The sequence below is a fragment of the Macrotis lagotis genome, chromosome 1 (assembly GCF_037893015.1).
Source record: "Macrotis lagotis isolate mMagLag1 chromosome 1, bilby.v1.9.chrom.fasta, whole genome shotgun sequence".
In the NCBI taxonomy this organism is placed as follows: domain Eukaryota; kingdom Metazoa; phylum Chordata; class Mammalia; order Peramelemorphia; family Peramelidae; genus Macrotis; species Macrotis lagotis.
This window is the reverse complement of record NC_133658.1, coordinates 455,533,538-455,546,723: the sequence shown is the minus strand read 5'-3', so window position 1 is coordinate 455,546,723 and position 13,186 is coordinate 455,533,538. Positions and strand designations below refer to the sequence as shown.

Here is a 13,186-nt window from a genome sequence, read left to right as displayed (position 1 = left end):
TGATAAATGTGGGAGGAGATGTGGGGAGATTGGCACACTATTATATAATTGGTAGAACTATTTAGGAAAACAATATGGAACTATTCTGGAAAATTCTTAAAATGAATTTTTATCAAGGTCAAATACAGAGGGAAATGTCCTATACATACAAATATAGTATTTATAGCATTTTTTGTGGTAGCAAAAAACCCACAAATTGTAGCAGAGGAATGTAATAAATTATTGTAGCATGAGAAACAATGAATACAAGGTATTCAATTATAATTTTTAAGCAAGTGACTTCCATTTCTATAAACTTCCATTTCTATGCCCCTTTCTCTGCTGAACTGCATCACTATTGCCAATTGAATATTTTGAGCTGGTTATCATGTATGTTTCTGAAACTCAACATGTCTAAAACAATATTCATTATCTTTCCTCACTATTCCCATAACTCTTCTCAAAATCTAGTCTTTCCTCATGATTATGAGAATCAATTCCTAAGCCTAGGATGGTGGTGGTGGTACTGGTGATGGGTGTGAAGTGTCATTTCATGTGAAAGAATGAAAAAAATTAGCATCTTCCATGAGAAGGAATTAGGAAATGGGATGTTTGTTATTTTCAAATTACCATCTTGGCTTTCCTGTTTAATTGTCTAGCTTTTGTGTTAGTTGGTAGACGTCTTCAGAGAATGGAGAAAGATCCTAAACTTTGCAGATTTTCTCTTCTATTCCCTGTCCCCCCCCTCCCAAGGTATTAACATTTTCAGCTTCTGCAAAGTTTTACTACATAGCACTGACCTTAATAATAAGGCAGATATGAAATATCTCTGACCTATTTCTCTCCATCCCTAGCTATGTGCTCCTTAGAATTTTTATTCTAAGCCTCAGAAATGAGGCTCCTTGAACAGAGGAACATTTATGTCCATGGAGCCCCATAACCTGGACCCCTTATTTCATTTTCTACCCCTATAATTGTGTTTGCACATAATGAACAAAGTAAATTGTCCAGCACTTCCAGTGGAAATCATTAGCTAATAGAGATTGGAGATCTCCATGATATTATATAATCTCATGGAGTTAATTTTTTTGAACATTATAGATTGCAAAAAGTGATTTTTGCTCAGGGTCACACATGGAATCAGTGTCAGAACTATGCCCAGAACACGGGTCTCCTGACTATCAATCACTGCCTTTTCCACTATAGGAAGATTTCTCATCATTTTTTTTTTTAGTGAATAAACCCAAATTATTTAATGTTTCCACACAAATAATTCTATAATCTCTCCTCATTTCCCCACTCCCGCACCCTGAAACTCTGGGTTTACACAGAACCAGTTCAAACTTGGGGGCTGTTATCAAAAGAGTTTGTTTCTTTCCTTTGATTTTATCTCTAGAGATAATCCCAGAAAAATCTCTAAACTAAATCTTAAATCGGTTAGACCCAGCCTCCCTGTGCAATATCACTGTTGTGAATGAGACAATCACTCTATTTTCTTAAATACTTAAGATGCAAACAATTCACAGTAATTCATGAACAAATACAGAAATATAAAGCACTCAACTAGCCTAACAGCTATTCTATGAAAGAAACTGAACTCAAGGTCATTATTGGGACAACTCTAGTGAGTTCCACTTTTTTTGAAAAATTACAGTTAAATATTTCCAAGACTCTAGAGTATTACTCTGTGGTTAAGAGTTCCCCAGGAGACAATTGCTGTCTTTATTAAGCAGGTGCTAGCTCTAGGTGAGGGTCAGCTGGGTGCTGCAGTGGATAGAACACCAGATCTGGAGTTAGAAGATTCATCTTCCTGAGTTCAAATGTAGCTTCAGATACTTGCTAGTTTTGTGTCCCTGGGCAAGTCATTTAGCTCTGCCTCAATTTCCTCATCTGGAAAATGACTTTGAGAAGGAATGGCAAACCACATTAGTATCTTTTCCAGGAAAATCCCAGATGGCATGAAGAGTCATGAAGAGTCAGATTCAATTTAACAACAACAATATTAACAAAAACAAAAGTGCTAAGTACAGGTGGTATAAAGACAAAAATGAAAACAGTTCCTGTCCTTAAGGAGCTAGCTACATTATATTGAGGAAGATAACATGTACAACTATGAATATATATACTACACCAACAAAATATAAGACAACTATGGAGGAGAGGGAATTTTTAGTGGGGAGGGTAGAAGGAAAGGATGGAGGTTTCACTTGAAAGGTTGTGCTAAGCTTGAATTTTCAAGGAGTAGAGAAGAAATTGATCATTGACAAATGGAATTATGATTATACTTTCTTCATTGTCACTGGTTAATGTGGTCACAGAGCAGGGGATAGATTACAGAGCTAATGAACTATGTACTTCTACCCCTCTACAAAAGAAACAAGGGTTGCAAGCATGAAGGGGGATGTAAAAAATAAAGAACTCTTATGTGTAAGGAAAAACAAGAAGTTCATTTTAACTGGATCATAAAATACATAAAGGAAAATAATATATAAGGCTAGAAAGATAGGTTGGGACAATGTTATGTGGGGATTTAAACTGGATCCCAGAGTTTTTAAGGAATTACTGAAGATTATTGTTTAGGGCAGTGGCATAGTCATATCTGTGTATAGAAGAAATTCTTTGGTGGCTGTATGAGGGAGGGATTGCAGTGGCATAAATACAAAAGATAACGTGGAGATAGAAATGACAAGACTTGCTATCTAGTTGGATTTGGTGGATGAGAGCCAGAAGTTGAGAATAAATACAAAATTGCAAAACTGAGGACCTGGAAGGATGGTGTTACCTTCATTAAAAAAAACAAAAGTTCAGAAAAGAGCTGAATGTGTGGGGGAAAGATAATGAATCCTTTTTAAACATGCCTGAATGTCATACAGTTTAAATGGCTGTTGTGCAACTAGTGACATAAAGCTCAGGAGAAAGAAAATAGGGCTGAATGTGTGTATTTGGTAGTTATTTGCATGGAAAGTATAATTGAAACCTTGGGAGCTAATGAAGAGAGCCTAGGACAGAACCTTGGGATACAAGTGACAATTTGAGAGATACTGATCAAGCAAAAGAAATTGAAAAGCTATGATCAGATAGATAGATGGACAACAATGAAAACTGAAAGCAGGAAGAGTTTCCAGGAAAAGAGGAGGGTCAGCAGTGTCAAATGTAATATGTTATGTTTGTCCTTTATTCTTGCTTTCTTTGTTTTTGCAAGGCAGAGGGGTTAAATGATTTGTCTAAGTTCACACAACTGGATAGTTATTAAGTGTCTGAGGTCAAATTTGAACTCAGGTCCTCCTGACTCCAGGGCTGGTGCTCTATCCACTTAGCCATCTAGCTGCCCCTGTCCTTCATTCTTTTTTTTTTTAGCCAAATGACAACGTAATTTAATGCATTAAGGAGGCAAAGAATAGGACAAGAGCACATGAGTGGAAAATGCTTCTGATGGCTTCTTTCACTTAGATGATATAGCTTTCTTTCCATCATTGGCAGGGAAGATCTTTACATCAAAAGCAACAAAAAAATGTGAGAAGGGATTTGACACCTCTCAGTTCCAGATAATATTCCTGGGCTATTTTCTCTGCAGTCCATATTGCAGGAGAATGTTTATGATTGTTAAGTATTGTGAGAGCTTCCACCACAGAAATTTTGCCTTTGGGAATGTTCTGGGAAGTCATGAGGTTAAAAGTGATTGCCTTTTAGAAGTCTGAGCTCGGTTGAGTGAGGTAAACTGGCATCTTTCACCCACACATGTGGAATAGGATCTTTGGAGTTAACATAGACTTTTTTTTAACAATGTGAGCAGCTTGTCATCTTTTCGTTTAACTATTTCTTCTAATTCTGGGTGGCGGTTGATTTCTTCTCGGACCAGGCTCTTGGTGGTGGGGTGCATGGGGGCAATGGACAGCTTTGCCTTGCTGATCTCCCTCTGGGCACGATTATCCAGGTTGAAGTTCCGGAAAGCGCGGGTCAACCTGGCCCCCATGTCTCTCTCTCGCACCATCGTGGCCCGGTTTCGGAGCCGCCAACACATGGAACACTCCGGGCACATGGAGTTCTAACTGGCTGGGCCCCTGTCCTTCATTCTTAAAGAAGACCATGACATCAGGGAGGTGATGCCATGACAAGCACATGAATTGGATTTGAGTGAGGGTTGCTGTGCTAAGTCACCCACTCTCGTCTCCAAAGCTATCTGGGTCCAGTGGCCAGATATTACTCAGAACAACTGGAGACAGCCCTAAATGTGAGGTAATCAGGGTTAAGTGACTTATTCAAGGTCACACAGCTAGTCTGAGGCTGGATTTGAACTCCCATCCTCCTGACTCCAAAGTCAGTGCTTTATCCTCCATGCCATCTAGCTGCCTTCAAATGTAATATAAAATTAGGAATAATGAAGATTGATAAAAGGTAATCAGATTTGGTGAGATCATTGCTAACATTCATTGAATAAGGACCAGATTTCCAATGGATGAAAAATTAGTAAGAGGAGAGGAGATAGAAGCAATGACTGTAGTTATTTTTCCCTCTAAAAGTTTGCTTGAAAAATGAAGGAGAGCTATAGTATGGTATTTGAAGGTATGGAAGAATATGTGTGTCTGTAGGTATGTGTGTGTGTGTGTGTGTGTGTGTGTGTGTGTGTGTGCATGTGTGCGTGTGTGGTTTTTTTTTTAACATGATTGTCAATAGGTAGGGAGTAATTCTTAGGGATAAACTGAAGATGAGATAGAAAATGATTGTAGAAGCAAACTCTTAGAGAGGATGAGAAGATAAAGGATCAAAAATAGCAACCCTTCTTCTTCCTCATCAACCAAAGCATGAGATGAGATCAGTTCAACACTCAGGTATCTCATGCTTGGCCTAGCACCAAGGTAGCAAGTGCTCAAACCAGAGTTCAGGGATAACACACCCGAATCACAACAGAAAACATGACCTGATCAATGTTTGGGTAGACTAGGATCCAAGCAACCTAGATCAGAACCATAGAAGGAGACGACAAAATAATAGAAAGGAACAAGTCAGTACTTCAGTCTTGTAGGAGAGATTCCAATTCAATAAACCACATTTTGTTGAGTCCATTCAGGGCTATAGGAAAAGTAAGCATCAATTCTAGGTGGGGGATTGTGCAGGAAAAAGGAGACAGAAAAGGGATTAAGTCCAAAGCCTAAAGACAACAGGAGACTGAGACAGAATGTAGATGGGTGATCTTAACTATCACATCAAGAAAAAAAAAAACAGGGAATTTCCAAATCATATAAGAGAATACATGAGAGAAGATTTTGACCCAAACACAAAACTGTAACCTAGAATTGAAACTGAAGTATGAATAAACAGAAGGAAAGGCCAAATACAAAGATGAAAATCATAAACAACAGCAGCAGCAATAACAAAAGATCTGGATGCCATAATTCAAGAAATCATAAATCGTAGCTGCCCACATCTACTAGAACCAGAGGGTGGGGGCAGCTAGGTGAAACAGTGGATAGAGCTAATCCTAGAATCAGGAGGCCAGACTTCAAATCTAGGCTCAGACACTGTGTGACCCTGGTTGCATTTCTCCCTCAAAATAAGAAAAAAGAAAAAAGGAGGAGGAAGAAGAAGGAAGAAGGCAAATTTTCTGACTCCAAAACTAGTACTCTTTCCCTGTCCCCAGCTGCCTTCAATATGATTATCAACAATTTAAATTACATTTGAACATGTATTTTATACAGATATGTACATATAAATATCTACATTTGAGAGAAATGATTATTAAATAACTAATTATTGGGGGAGATTCAGGTTTTATTTCCTTCCTAGATCTTCATTCTCTACTAGGCCAAGACAGTATCTGAAGGGCATTGCTGATAATGAGTTTGAATTAATTTTCTCCTTGGTCTTGTTCAGATCCCACTCAAATGGCCCAAGATGGGGGGGGTAATTTGGAAGTAAATGACATAATCAAAGTCACATTTCCCTACCTCTCATTAGAATGAGTCTTCCTCTCATTATACTATTCATTCTTCATTACTTGTTAACCAACCAGAGTTGATTTTTCCACTCAGGAACATCCACTTTTCCTAGGGAATTATAAGCATTGAATGAATTCCATGATGATCCCTTTTATTAATTCTTGCTAACATGATTAATAAAATGATTAATTACCCAGAAATTATGAATCTTTTATACATCACAATTGATTTTTATATAAACTCTCAGAAATAAAAACATACTAGTGATGAGGATCACAAGATGGAAAACCAAGCAGATCACCCCGGAGAGGTGGAAAGGTGAATTGGACAGCTATTAATAAAAAAGAAGAGTTTCCACCAGCAGCCACAGAATGAGGAGTAACAAAGTGTCTGTGCAGGAAGAAAAAAAGAAATCAGATGTTTCTTCCGGGGATTAAAAGTTAGCACAAAATTGCCAGGATTTAGGAGAAAAAGGCTGTTGTTGAATCTCTCTTTTTTAACCTAAGCCTCTTTTTCTTGGCCTGCTGTGTTCAGATGAAGCTCACTTAGTGCCTAGAAACCTCACAAAGCCTGGTTTGGTGGTGGCACAGAGAGATTTCTCTTCCATGTAGAATTTTAACTGTGAAAAGACACAAAGATTGGTTTCTTCAGAATTCTTAATTGAGAACATCAAAGAAAGGCAATTAGAGTTTTACTTCTGCCACCCTCCCACTCTCCAGAAGCCCTTCAGAAGGATTTATCCCCTTAGGAGGCTGATTGGAATACCTTGCTACTGAACAAGCTTTTCCCCTTCAGTCTCATACAGCTCATGTGACTTCTCTCAGACCAATTACTTTGAAGTCAGGTTTAATCTGAAAGTCTGTGTGTGATAGTGGAGAGAGCATAGGACTAGGAATAGGAAGACCTGGGTTACATTTCTGGCTCTGACATTTATTGAGTCTTTCAACTTCTCAGTGCACTCATCTATTAGATGGAGCTAACAACATCTGTCTTATCTACCTTTTTTGAATTATAAAATATGATTAAGGAAAGGAATGAGCATAAAATGAGTACCATAAATGAGTATAAAAGGCCTCTGAAGATTATAAAGTCCTATCTATATGTAGTAGAATACTGTTATATGAAAACCTCTTTTATTTTTCTTGAATTACAGCACAAGTAGACCTAAGTTTTAAGTCTGCACCTCTCTAGTTTGTACCCACTCAAACTATCTAATTGCTTCCTTGGTATCCTCTACCCTCATTCTTGGCACTAGGTCATAACCCTCAACTCCCAACTTTTTTCTAATTCTACATGATTCAGAACCCATTGGTTCTGTTGCCTTTTGGTCCCCATGCCCCAGGCCCATTTTAGAAAAACAGTGTATTGTAACAACAGTTCATATATATGTGTATATACACAATGTTATAGTCTGCTTTACCCACAAATTCCTTCTCTTTGGTTCCTGAAATTACTTTAACATGAGACAAAACCAGTTCCCCAAATGTACTATCTTCCCCTATTAGGATATGTCTCTTGAGATTATGTCTTGTTTGCTTGGATAGTGTTGTTGGTGCTTGGACAGAAGCTTAATAATGCTTAATAAATGTTTTATCTTACATGTCACAATTAGATATAGAAGTCTATAATGAAGATCCCTTTAGGAGAAGAAATATCCTTAACTGACTTAATACAAAGGTGGAAATGACTCATATGAAAGAATAGATGTTTTTCATCATGAATTCCTTGGAATTATGGCTCCTCATTGCACTATTCAGAGTTCTAAAATCACATTTGTTTTTCTTTATGATGTTATTAATGAATAAACTGTTCTCCTGGCTCTGTTTACTTCATTCTGTGTTCATGCAAGTATTTCCAGGTTTCTCAGAAACCACCATCTTTCATTTTTTATAAATATTATGTTATATCCACATATCATAATTTGTTCAGTTATTCCCTAATTGATCAGCTTCTTAGTTTTCATTTCTTTGATCCCATAAAAATAACTGCTATGAATATTTTTTATTCATAAATCTTTTCTATCTTTCCTTGATGTTTTTGGAGTTATAGACCTGGTAGTGTTGATCAAAGGAGTATGCATCGTTTAAGAGTTTTTAAGGTATAGTTCTAAATTATTTTCCAGAATGGCTGAATGAATGACATTTCCACTAATGATTAATTAACATACTTCTCCAACATTTGTCATTTCCTTTTTTTGCCACCTTTGCCAATATGATGAGTGTTTAAGAAATTAAAATATCCTTAATCATTAATGATTTGGATCTTTTTTAAAATGGATTTTTTTCTCTAAGAGTTTCCTGTTCCTTTGAGTATTTTAATTTGGGGAATTGATCTTATTCTTCTGAATTTGAACCAATTTCTTAAATGTCTTACAAATGAGACTCTGATCAAAGAAAACTGATGCAAAGACTTTTCCTCAGGTACCTGTTTTTCTTTTCATTTTAACTTCCTTGGTTTTGTTTGTGCAAAATCCTTTGGATTTGATATAATAAAATTATTCATTTTATCTTATGTTTTCCTTTCTATTGCTTTAGTCATGAACACTTACTTCCCCTATCTGTAGATCTGAAAAGCAATTTCTTACTTTCTCCTCTAATTTGTTAATATGTTAATGATATTAATTATGTTTTATCTGTCTCAATTTTTTTCCTTAAAAAGAGAGGGAAATTGAGACCCAGAAAGGAGAAGGAATTTTTCCCAAGATCATATGTCAAGTAAATGATGAAGCCATGATCTGAACATGTTTCCTAACTCTAGGTTCATTTTTTTTCTCTGTCCTCTGTAGACTTCATTCAGGCCTTAAGGGTTCTTAGGGTTAGGTCCCCATGTGCAAGGAAAAATATAGAGTGGAGAAGGAAAAGACCAGAATGATAAGACTAGAAAGTCTGGAGGCCAATGATGTTCTAAATCATAGTTTAAAGAACTTCAATTAGGAATTCAGCATTCATGTATCTCAACTCTTCTCAATACCATTATAGAAGGAAATAATTTAAAATCTAACCCTCCCGAATTAGCCCTCCTGTTCCAGGCTGTTGTAAGAAAGGTACTTCTATAGAGATATGGGTTAGATTTTAATGAAGAAAGCACTACAAAGTGTTCTTGTAATGCACATTGGTTTGACATATTCCCAGTTAAGGTGATAAGTTTGGTGCAGGAGCAAAAGGTGTCTCCTTCATGGTCTGAAATACTGAATTCTTCTCTTTGCCCACTGACTTCCCTCCCAGGAGTAAGTTAATTTGGGAGTTGGAGAACCCTGAATTTGGAGATAGTCCTGTTTAGAGCAGGGAGTTTTTCATTAAGCTCACTAAGCTAATGTAAACTCCTTGTGGCAGGGATTGTCTTTTGACTCTTTCTTGCTAGTCAAGCAGAGTACCTGGTACATTGCAGGTACTTAATAAATATTTATTGATTGATTGTGATCCAAGTAGGTAGGACACTGAGAAGCAATGCTTGAATGGTTTAAAAGCCCATTAGAGCAAAGTCAAGGAGTAAATTAAAGTAATTAAAGTAAAAAAGTAATTGATTAAAATTAACATAAAAACACTTCATACAATAGCCCTAATAAAATTGGTCGTGAGTCTTTATTTCCACTTTATAGTTGAAGATATTGAGCCTCTGAGAGGTTAAATAAGTTAGCTATGATCACATAGCAATGAAATATTCAAGGCAGGATTCAAATGGAGATCCAATGATCCCACTTGATGGAATACTTTTGATATTCTGTTTCTATCTTTCATTCTATCCATTCAACTCAGTGAGTTTTTTAAAAGTATGTACAATTTACCAGGTCTTATACTAGGTCTGATAATAGAAAGACAGAAATGAAACAGTTCCTGCTCTCAAGAAATTTACAGACTACTAGGTGGGGGGGAGTGGGAGAAGACAAAGACAAGAAGCACAGATACATAAATACAAAATAAATAAAAAATAAGGACTTTTGTCTGCCTCTCTCTTGAAAGAAAACTGCACCTGTTCTTATGATAATCAATAGAGGCAAAAAACTGAGGCAGAACAGACTTTGTCCAAGTTTGTCATTTTTCAGAATGTTAGACACTCATGGCATTGAGGGTTAGTTAACTCTTTGAGAAACAAGACATGCAACTGGTTGCTTAGCCACTAGATGTCTCTTTAGGTCTTCCTCCACATTTTCCTGGGCTTTTTTTTTTTTTTTTTGATCAGTTTCTTCCCCATTTCTGCCAACAACCTCCAACATTTAGCTGTGTTTTTAAGGAAACTCTTTTATTTTCTGCATACTCTACCAGATTCTAATGCATTGCCTATGGATATGCGTTCATTGATGAAAATATGATTCTGTTTCTGGTAAAACTGTTAGGGCAGTAACAAACATTTTTTTCTACAGATTTTTTTTGGGGGAAGGAATAGTAGTCTTTTCCTTTTGAATATTGAAACTTTTCTCTTTAACCTTATAGCCTCTTTCTTCCATGTCACTTAGGGATCTATATTTTTGGGGAAAATATGGTACAGTAGGAAGTATATTAGAATTGGATCCAGAAGAGCTGTGTTTGAATCTTCACTTTGCCATTTGCTTGTTGTGTGACCTTGAGCAAGTCTACTCTTTGGGCCACAAATTTTCTCATCTTTAAAACAAGGGGGCTGGACTGGATTGTCTTACTTACAGTTGTTGGGAATTTCCTACTGGGGAAGTAATGTCTTGCATGCCTGCAGTACAGAAGGGAAAGGGGTGGGGGGTTCCTATCAATTGGTAGTCCTTTAGCTTCAGGTTAATATGATGACACTCATATATTTTCTTCCTAGTTGGAAGAGTTTGAGGAGGGGTTGGGTGAATTGAGAAGCAATATTTGTTGCTGACAGATAAACAAGGAAATTAACAATGTAATCGCAGAAGAAAATAAGATTAGAAAGATAGGCCTATAAATAATAAAGTATAATAAATCTGAGTAAGGTATTCTCCAAATCAGTTTACCTTTGTCATGCTATGAGGTGAAATTCACGAGGTGAACCTTCTGCGTGAGACCTGTGTGAGTGGTATTTGTCCCTAGTGAGATGTTTCTTCATGCTATATCCATGCACACTCAGTTTAAAGCCTCATAGGTAGATTTTCCAGAGATTTCTATAAGATATGCTGGGAGCCTACAATCAGGGCATTTATATACAGATAAGTGCCATGAATGGAAATATGAAAGATGCAATGGAACAGTGGATATATCTATTGGGATATGGTTCTGATTCTAGGATTGTTGTTTCCCCAGGGAATGCCAGTACTGGAATATTTCCTGTTGGCTTTAGATATAGTTCAGTAAAGACTAATTGGCTAAGGTGGAGGTATCAGAGAAGGCAGGTGGCAATGCCAAAGGTGGAAGAGATAGAAGTAAAAGGAGAAAAATGGTAGCAATAGAGAAAGATACCCTCCATTGCTGAACTTGGAACACTGTACTGGAGAACTCTACAACTTACTAGTCTGTGTGTAGGAATAACCTGAAACATGGTAAATATTGAGTGCAAGAGTGGCTTGGATATACTGTGATAGGGAGTTTTAAGACTGGAAGGGAAACAAGTGACTTGGGGTGCTCTGTTTGGGATAACTAATGATTGCTACTCTGTCTAGGAATTATGACAGAAGATATTAAGATGTAGGTTATTAACAAGTTAAATATTTTGTTTTTTGTTCAGTTGTTTCAGTGATATCTGACTCTGTGATTACATTTGGGTTTTCTTGGCAAAGATTCTGAAGTGACTTACTATTTTCTCCTCTAATTCATTTTACAGACGAATAAATTGAGACAAACAGGGTCAAATGATGTGCCCAGTTTCATATAGCTAGTAAATGTCTGAAACCAGTTTGAACTCAGGAAGGTGAGTTTTACTGACTTTAAGTTAGGTACTCCATCTACTCTGTCACTTCGTTGCCCCAAGTAAACTATAGTGCATAGCTTTAAAATTTTCTTCCTGTTTTGCTAATAAATGATGAAACATCAAATTTCACTTTTCTTTTCCTGTAATAGTTGAACAGAATTAGTTTTTGAATGATAGTTTCAAAATCCAACCAAGTTTCTGGCAAGACTGGAGTATATGTAAATATACAGAAATTTCAGGTCCATTCTCAAGTCTAGTAAAGAAAGTAAGACATTGGTACAAATAACTACTGAACAGAGGGCTGTTAGAGAGACTGGTATAAATTTGGCAAATCAAGTAGTATAGTAGTTCAGGAGAGGGTGGGAAGAATTACTTTTGGTGGGTATTATCAGGGAATGCTTCATGGAAGAGGCTGATTTATTGAACCATGAAGGAAAGGTAAGATATTTATGAGTAATAATTAAGGAAAATATATACAGGCAGAGGAAGAACATTAACTAAGATGTAGATGCAAGAGAGCATGGATCTTATTCAGGGAACAGTGAGTAGTCCAATTTGTTTTGTTTGTGTGAGAGGATCAAGTGACCGAGTCCAGATTTGAACTCAGGCTCACCTCTTCACTGCTCTATCCACTGCAGCACCTAGTTGCCTCCTAGCTGTCTCTCCCCCTTTCCCCCAAATTTATTTTAAAGCCTAGGATTTGTGTAGGTGAGAAGTAGGCAAGAATAAGGCTGGGAAGGCAGGTTGGTACCATATTATTGAGGTCCTTTAATGCTAAAGTAAAGGAGTTCAGATTTTATCATGGGAGCAATGAGGAGCCTTTAAATTTTTTCTGAGAGGGAGCATCAGTATAATTAGAGTTGTGTATTTATATTATTCAGGAGAATTAATTAAAGATTGATTATTGATGTGTATATGTGAAATTATAGATGAGAAACCAGTTAGGAATGTAATGCAGTAGTACTGAGAGAAGATAATTCAATTTATTCAGTGGAATTCCAACAGGTACCTACTATGTGTTAGACAGGACAAACAAGGACCAGGACAATCTCTGCCCTTAAGAAACTTGCATTCTAGCACTCAGGAGTAGTAAAGAAAACAAAATATGACATTAGGCCACATGATTTGAATAAACTATTATTGCAATGATTTGTTGAGGCTCTATTATCTGTAGGGTATTTTGAGAGTGGTGGTGGTGGTACAGTGTCATGGTTCTTGCTTTCAAGGAGTTTACAATGTGTAACACATACACATAAATGGAATTTGAGAATCTAGGGTAAGATGGTGGTTATGAGAGTGGAAGAAAAGGGAAAAATTAGATGAACAAGTCATAATTTCTCAAAGGTTAGCCCTACTACTCATTTAAAAATTTTTGAACCCTCATATATCAGAAATGTTTCTTTTGTGGAAGAATACAAGGGGGTGGGACTTCCATA

At 36.8% G+C, this 13,186-nt stretch overlaps 1 pseudogene; it reads right to left on the bottom strand.

The window, feature by feature from the left end:
- Positions 1-3,403: 3,403 nt before the first annotated feature.
- LOC141519314 (NADH dehydrogenase [ubiquinone] 1 alpha subcomplex assembly factor 4 pseudogene) lies at positions 3,404-3,952 on the bottom strand (annotated as a pseudogene).
- Between the last annotated feature and the right edge of the window lie 9,234 nt (positions 3,953-13,186).